Raw genomic sequence first — 8,345 nt, 5'->3', positions numbered from 1 at the left:
GTATAAGGTCTGTTACTCACTACCAGCCCTCCATGTGTAGTATAAGGTCTGTTACTCACTACCAGCCCCCCATGTGTAGTATAATGTCTGTTACTACCAGCCCTCCATGTGTAGTATAAGGTCTGTTACTCACTACCAGCCCCCCATGTGTAGTATAAGGTCTGTTACTCACTACCAGCCCTCCATGTGTAGTATAAGGTCTGTTACTCACTACCAGCCCCCCATGTGTAGTATAAGGTCCGTTACTCACTACCAGCCCCCCATGTGTAGTATAAGGTCTGTTACTCACTGCCAGCCCTCCATGTGTAGTATAAGGTCTGTTACTCACTACCAGCCCCCCATGTGTAGTATAAGGTCCGTTACTCACTACCAGCCCTCCATGTGTAGCATAAGGTCTGTTACTCACTACCAGCCCCCCATGTGTAGTATAAGGTCTGTTACTCACTACCAGCCCTCCATGTGTAGTATAAGGTCTGTTACTACCAGCCCCCATGTATAGTATAAGGTCTGTTACTCACTACCAGCCCCCCATGTGTAGCATAAGGTCTGTTACTCACTACCAGCCCTCCATGTGTAGTATAAGATCTGTTACTCACTACCAGCCCCCCATGTGTAGTATAAGATCTGTTACTCACTACCAGCCCCCCATGTATATTATAAGGTCCGTTACTCACTACCAGCCCCCCATGTGTAGTATAAGGTCTGTTACTCACTACCAGCCCCCATGTGTAGTATAAGGTCTGTTACTCACTACCAGCCCCCCATGTGTAGTATAAGGTCTGTTACTCACTACCTATCCTCCATGTGTAGAATGGGGTCTTTTTTTACTGTCATCCACATATGGTGCAGTACCTGTCACTTTTATTTTTTTATACGAACTGAGACGTAAAGCAAAAAGTTTTCTGAAAGACGATAATTTTTTTTAAGGTTCAAAAGTTATTCACCCTTAATACAGTATGTTAATAGGCTATTGGGTTCTGCTTTCTTTCTATATTTGTACAGAGCTGCTGATTACATCTTCAATTAATTTCTTTGTACATTTCCCTTTAGTAATATTAGGGTCATGAGTTGGTGTAAACTAGAGATCGATCCAGAGAGTCCGAACAAGCCAAATTTACAAAAAATCTGATTTTTATTGATTTACTGATCACACAGGAAGCCGCCCGCCCTTGCTTCATCGAACTAGCTGGCCAAATAAAGGAAGAGCTGGCTCAGTAAGTGAAAGTGTAAATGAAGGACTACAGATCAAATCAACATGTTTCCATAGCACACATATATATATATATATATAAGCTCAAAAGTTCACATACCCCATTTCTAATATAACGTCAAGGTAGCGATTGTGCAGCTTGGAATTTATGGTGGAGAAATGCCAATATCAAGTTTAAGTAGTATTGGATGAAACACAGAGAGTTCCGTTTTGGAAAAATTCAATTTTAGATAGCGGGAGATCACGATGTTAGAGACAGCGGACAGACATTTTTTTTAGTAATGTGTAGATGGTAATGGGTATTAGAGATGGTAATGAAAACCAAATCTGCTGATGGATTGTCCAATAGCGGCAGCATATGGAGAAAAGAAGACAGGGCCTAGGGCTAAACCTTGAGGAACCCCGACAGCAAGGGGAAGATGAAGGGAAGAACACCAGGCAAATGATACAGTGCAGTAGGAGTTAGAGAGGTAGGAGGAGAACCAGAAGAAAATGGTGTCCTTGAGCCCGATAGAGTGGAGCATAGTGGGGAGCTGATGATCTGTAAGGGGTTAGCTTGGGAGTAAGGTAGGAAAGCTTCCAGTTTTAGTCAGTCAGGCTACGGAGCTGAAAGAGCCCAGTTGGGGCCAGGGAGCTTCTTAGGTGCTCGGGTGGGCTACATGCCCGAGCTGCCAGATAACCCTGTAACATTCAAGCGTGTGCACAGACATCCAGGGTACACAGAGAAGAGCAAAGTGCAGCAGATCCTACAGTATAGAAAGGAAGAAAGCAGAGGAAGACAAAGAGGTCACCGTAAAAGTGTACGGGCAGGTCACTCCAGAATTTGGTGGATAGCTTCGTGGGCTGAATCTCTGATGTCCGGGGCGAAACAGACTGGAGAACGCTTCACTGTAGTGACGCTGTACAGAGAGGACGCTGAGGGGCCGTCTAGGATGTCCCGACCCGCAGAAACATTTATTGATGTAGGAAACAGTGAAGGGAAAGATGAAGTGATATGCTGTATCAACTGTGATGGAAATGCTGGAAACTACTTGGATATGCTGTGTCCTGAAGTAAATAAATATGTTCAGTTGAGTTGTACTGGACTGTGACTCTATTCATTGGGTTCCAGAAGCAGCCGGTTGCCAGCGCAGCAAAGGGGACACTGACAGCACAGTGAGTACTGAACACAAGATGCAAGAAACACTTTTTTCCTGTAGAGGGAGGCCAGGGTATCAGACATCCGAAAAGCTCAGCCATAACTACTGCCCTGGCCGAACTTTACAGATCCACAGTGTCAAATTCTGCAGAGAGATCCAGGGGAATCAACAGAGAGCAGTGACCATTGCATTTAGCTATTAGAAGATCCTTAGAGACTTTAGTGAGGGCAGTTTCTCTAGAGTTTAAAGAGCAAAAACCAAATTGTAAAGGGTCAATAAGAAAGTTATTTGTAAGATAGATGATTAGACAAGAGTAAACTAAGCGTTCCAGGGATTTAGAGATGAAGGGAAAGTTAGAAACAGCTCTGTGGTTAGCAGAGCAGTTCTCGTCAAAGGAGGGTTTTTTTAGTAAAGGGGTTATGGCAGCGTGTTTGAATGAGGAGGGAAAGATACCGGACAACAGAGATTAAATTAGGTGGGTGAAAGACATGAGGGAATAGGGTCATTGGTGCAGGTAGTAGGGAGAAAAGAAAGGAGCCTGATAACTTATTCTGCTGTGACCTGTTCGATGACAGAAAGTGAATTTGATGAATTGTGGGAGAGAATAAGATTCATGCAATAGGGTATTGGGAGAAAAATTCCTTTAGGATATAGTCAATGTTTTCTTTGAAATAAATGGCTAAATTTCCAGCGCTGTAGTTGGTGATGGGGGCCTGCACTTTAGGTCTGAGGAGGGAGGGAAAAATGTCAAAGAGTTGCCTCAAAGAGGGGTTGGCTTTAATGGAAGGTTCTTTTGGTGCGGCGGGTCTTGCATTCAAAAGAGGTCATGCTTGCTCGCCTTGGCGTAAAAATTGGGAGTTTTTGAAGGAGGTTGGTTGGTTGCACTGAAGGACGGGGGAGCCTAGTGCAGGAATGGGTGATTATCATCCTTTTTAAGGTTCTTACAAAATTGTAAGCGGGTCCCTACTGGACTTGGTTTCAGTAGGACATTTGAGTACGGGCAACATTCAGCCGGGCCCCCCAGACGGTGCTGTGCGGCTTTGGGCTGGTGTGGTGGAGCTGTTTTGTCACGGTTTTAAGAATGGTTCTGGAATCTTCTATCCCCCCATCCTTTGTGGTCAGGGAAAGATGGCAAATATTAGTGACTCAAATGCTGCTGCGGTATAATATAAAAAGAGTTTTTACCACACATTACCGAATTACCCAGTCGTTAGCACGTATGGCAAACCCTCTAGGCCAGGGATGTCAAACTCAAATACACAAAATTTTGACAAAGTCTCAGGACAAAAAGTCTACAAATAAACCTGCAGCCAACATGATGGGGAAAAGGAGGAGGACCCCACGCGTATCGCCACCAGGAGCGTGGCTTCCTCAGGGGAGAGAAAGTGGCCTCTAGTGTTTTTTTCTATGGCCTATTTTTGGCTTTTTTAATTGTTTTTAAAAATTGATTGTCTTCGTTTGGTGTAATTTTTTGCATTTAATAAAAATTATTGCATTTTTATAAATAGCCTCTGAGCAATCAATCTCTTTCATTATTCATGGGTGATCATGACCGCTATACACATTGCTTTCCTCTTTTCTTGGATTCTATTGTATACTATGTGTGGTTTTTGATCCCCTGTGGTATTGTGTAGTGTCTCTTCTATATATGCAACGAGAACACATGATGTCACTGCCATGTGCCCCCAGTCATGCGCACCGACTTCACCTGCTGGACTTTGGCCGGCAGCGCGTATTGTGGAGCATGGACATGATGGGTCTGTACGCTGCAATACACTTCTGCTGATTGTGCATCTGAGGAGGCACATCCAGCTGAAGTAAGGGCTGGCGCCAGCGTGCCCTCACCCGCCAGGCCCATTATCGTCAACGACCGCTGCCATTGCAGTCATTATGCTCCTGGTTGTATAGTTATGAGATTGCTGCTGTGTTTTGTGTGCGTTTGGTGCCTACCAGGTGTCAAGATGACCATGATTAAAGAGGGTAGGAAGGTAAGGGTGGTAGATTGTGCTATCATGTTCCTACACCTGAAGACACCAATCATGTTGTGTTGCCTTGTCTATAGTGTCCTGCATCTTTATATATATATATATATATATATATAGTGTCAAGTGAAGTAAAATATAGGATGTGATAATGTTAGTAGTGTACAGTATAAGAGTATAAGACAGCTAGTGTTGAGATGTAGATAGTTGACTGCAGCATAGGTAGTGACGATAGGGTAAATTAGGATATAGTTAGTGTTTGGGACTAGCCCACAGTGGTGGGGTTAGCATTAGGGAGAGTGATGGAGTTCCAGTTAGTTAGATAAGGTTTGGAGTGTCTAGTGAGCAGAGCTGCATGAATCGGTGACCCCAAGTGAGAGGAGACGAAGCAAAAGGGATGGTGTGATCCTGAAGAGGAGTGATTGATGAGACAGAGTGGCCTTCTGCAAAGGTGTCTTTGGATAGGACGCTGAGTCACGAACCCCGGAGCTTGTAAAGTATATCGTAATGGACCTAAGCAGGACTGAGTACGACAGACTAGTGGGGGTTCCGAGTACGAGGAACTCCTGCACTGGTGTGATGTCCACACAGCACAAGTCTACACACCCAGCCAGGACCCAAACTTTCATATAGTGTGTGTAACAACCCTGCTGGCATCGCTGCATGGCCTCCCATTCCCCACTCACCAACTTTCTCACTGCTCCAGGCCATGCTGTGATTTCTGTCTACTGCCAGCTCCATGCGCTGTCTCCTGTCTGCTCTGTGCATGTTTCCTGGCTGTGTGCATAGGGGGCGGCGCCAGAACTCTCTGGTTCTTATGGAGTCAGGGTGCACCTGTCTAATCTGTCCCTGACCAATTACCAAGAACCCTCTAGTATTTAAGGCAGCCACTCACCCACTGGAACCCTGCCTGTGCAATGTGTTAACTCAGTTAGTTTCTTGCTTCTGAGTAAGCCAGGCCCTGTCCTATGTCTCGCTTTCTCTGGAGGCTTTATTCCTAATCTCTGTGTCTCTGTACCTTGCTTAGTACTTCTCTGTCCGCCCTCCAGGAGGCAGAATATTCTGGTCCCTGTGTCCTTGGTCCTATTTTGTGCAAAAGAAGAAAAAAAAAGAAAAAAAAAACCCAGCTCACCTTAATAGCCTGTGGAGCAGGGAAGCACGGAAACCATGGATTCGTCATGGATGATAATGAAGAGAAAAAAGGATTTTCCATCTTCCAAAAAAATTCCAATTTATTGTAGATAAAACATGAAAAAATAGACAGCAGTTCACATGGTGTGAGATAAGGCTACGCGTTTCAAACAGAACACTGTTCTTTCTCAAAGCTGAGCTTTGGAATTTTTTGGGAAGCTGGAAAATGCTTATTTTTTCTCGTCCTTGGTCCTATACCTTTTCTTGTATTGTTACTTTGTGTGATCTCTGTCCTACCTCTGTCTGTCAGTCTCCTTGTCTGTGGTTCCTTTCCCTGCTGTGTCTTTCCTGGAGTCCTCTCTGTCTGCTTGTGCTCTGTACTATAGCGGTTCTGCTCTGTTCTGCTTCTGCTGCTGCAGAACCTCTTGCTGCACTCCAGCTCTTCTCCGCAGCCTTGAGATTCCCCTCCACGTGTGAACAGGTCCAAACCTGTTTCTTCATACTCCACTCCTTTCTGCCTGTTCCAGTACCTGCACCCGCTGTGTGAACAGGTCTCTACCTGTTCCTTGATATATCACTCCTGCCTGCCCTGTGTCTCAGCCGTGCCAGCCTGCCCTGTGTCTCAGCCGTGCCAGCCTGCCCTGGTTCTCAGCCGTGCCTGCCTGCCCTGGTTCTCAGCCGTGCCAGCCTGCCCTGTGTCTCAGCCGTGCCAGCCTGCCCTGTGTCTCAGCCTTGCCAGCCTGCCCTGTGTCTCAGCCGTGCCAGCCTGCCCTGGTTCTCAGCCGTGCCTGCCTGCCCTGTGTTTCAGCCGTGTCTGTCTACTACTCGTGCCTGTCGCCCGTACCGTCTCCCCAAATGGGATGAGCAGCCACAGCCAGACACCACCCTGGAGTGGCACCCGACAGCTGCCTGCCGCACAAGCCTGACCTCACCATCAAAGGCTCCAGTGAAAACCAAGGCAGCTGTCGTAGTCACGCCCCTTCCAGGGTAGTCAAGTTTGTGGCACAGTGGGGCCACAACCCCCTGGCTCACGCCCATCAGTCAGGGCGTGAGCGTGACAGTGCGCCAGGACATAAAGGGAGACAAGTGTCTCGCCTTCGGCTACCGCCCCGCGCCGTGCTATAGTGTAAGTGAGCTTTGCCTCTACATGTGGCAGCAATGACATCTGATCGTCAGCTGTACAGTACAAGCACATAGGATACAACAGACTCATGGTAAGTTCTCAGTGCCCCCAGGTTACTTACAAGGAGTCCAGAGTCCTCAGTGCTAAGACTCTGCTGCTGTCTGATGAAGCTGACCCAGCAATCTTTCTGCACCCCCAGATCCAGCAGTGAGAAGTGACCATTGCCCTCCTTGCTGTCCTCCGGTTCCTCCACCTGTTTCCTGATTGCAGCCTTTTTGACTTTGCCCTTTTCGATGACAAGCACCTGTACTGTGGGTTTAGGGGCCTCCAGTAAAGCTCCAGCTGACGCTGCAGTCCTGGTGTGTCACTCTCGGGTTGAGACACGTTTTGGGCATGAAAGTGCTTGAGCTGCCGTGTCATCAAGGGAGCGACATGAGGTGTGGGAAGCATGGATGGGGGAAGGGATGGGTGGTCCATGTCATTGGTGTGGGCGTGGTGGCTGATTGTGATAGATTAGGATGTTTGGGGTATTAGCATGAGCTGTCTACTATATATTTTCTCACGGGCCAAACATAATTACACTGAGGGACAGATTTGGCCTGAGATTTAAGTGTATATGTAAGAGGAGTGGACAGTGACTGTCGCATTCCTTTCCCTGAAGACACAAATTGTGTCAATATTGTGTATTGTGAACAGTGTCCTGTGTCTTTGTGAATATCGTTACGTAATGTGCCATGTAAAATGTAGCTTAGGTAAGACATAATTTAGGACTTAAAATAAAAGGTTGTATTAGTATAAAATGTAAGCGAAAGAGTAAGTCTGCCCAGCAACAGACTGTAGGGACAGAAGTAGTTAAGTGTTCTGACTAGCCCACAGGCGGGAGGGCTTAGTCCTATTGTTTCCTGAAGTTAGTGAGAGAGGAACAAGTTCCAGTAGCTGTAGGAAGTGTGTGAGCTGTGCTGCCGATTAGGTGAACCACAGCAAAGGAGACAAATGGACAAGGAAGTGGTGCGACCTGAAATTGCCTGAAGAGACAGAGTGGCCTTACACCTTAAAGAGGTGTATCATGAGAAACCCTGAACTTGCTAAACATTGAAGGTAACAAATCTTAACAAAACTGAGTTTGTGGGGACTTTTGGGTCCCGAGTGGTAGATCCAGGGTGTATGTAGTGATAAGACACGGAACCGCTGAGCAGGTAGAGAGAAGCGTTACACTGGGAAAGAAATGTCCATAAGACTTTGTACCTGTTACTTCATATTTAAAAGAACGTCTCTTTTATTAATCAGTGGAACCCATGGTCCTAATCAACCAATAGCATTGGCTACTGGCGGCCTGAACAGGCACAAGGCCCTCACAACACTAACACCCAGCCAGGACCCACAGTCTTCTGTAACGTGGGTGCTGGGCACATGATACTCACCTATGGCTACCACCCTGGGCACCATTGCATATGCCAGGTAGTCCGTTATATTTATGAGCTCTGAATAGCTCCGTCCCCACTACTGATTGGCAGCTTTATGCCTATACACAGCTCACATATAAAGCTGCCAATCAGTGATCTGGGTGGGGTTATACAGAGCTCAGCATTTAGAGAACTGTTAGATCTGCGGAACTTAAAACTGATTTTATCAAAATGACAGCAAGCAGCCCAATAAGTGACACATTGCTGGAATCAGGAGCTCAGACCCTAACTCATTCTGCTTTCAGATAGGGCAGCAAAAAACTAGTGAAAGATTCTCTTTAAGGGTAAGTGCACACA

The sequence above is a fragment of the Dendrobates tinctorius genome, unplaced genomic scaffold (assembly GCF_039654945.1).
Source record: "Dendrobates tinctorius isolate UK_male_01 unplaced genomic scaffold, ASM3965494v1 ptg000084l, whole genome shotgun sequence".
Lineage (NCBI taxonomy): Eukaryota > Metazoa > Chordata > Amphibia > Anura > Dendrobatidae > Dendrobates > Dendrobates tinctorius.
The sequence above is the reverse complement of the archived record's forward strand: the minus strand, read 5'-3'. Positions refer to the sequence as shown.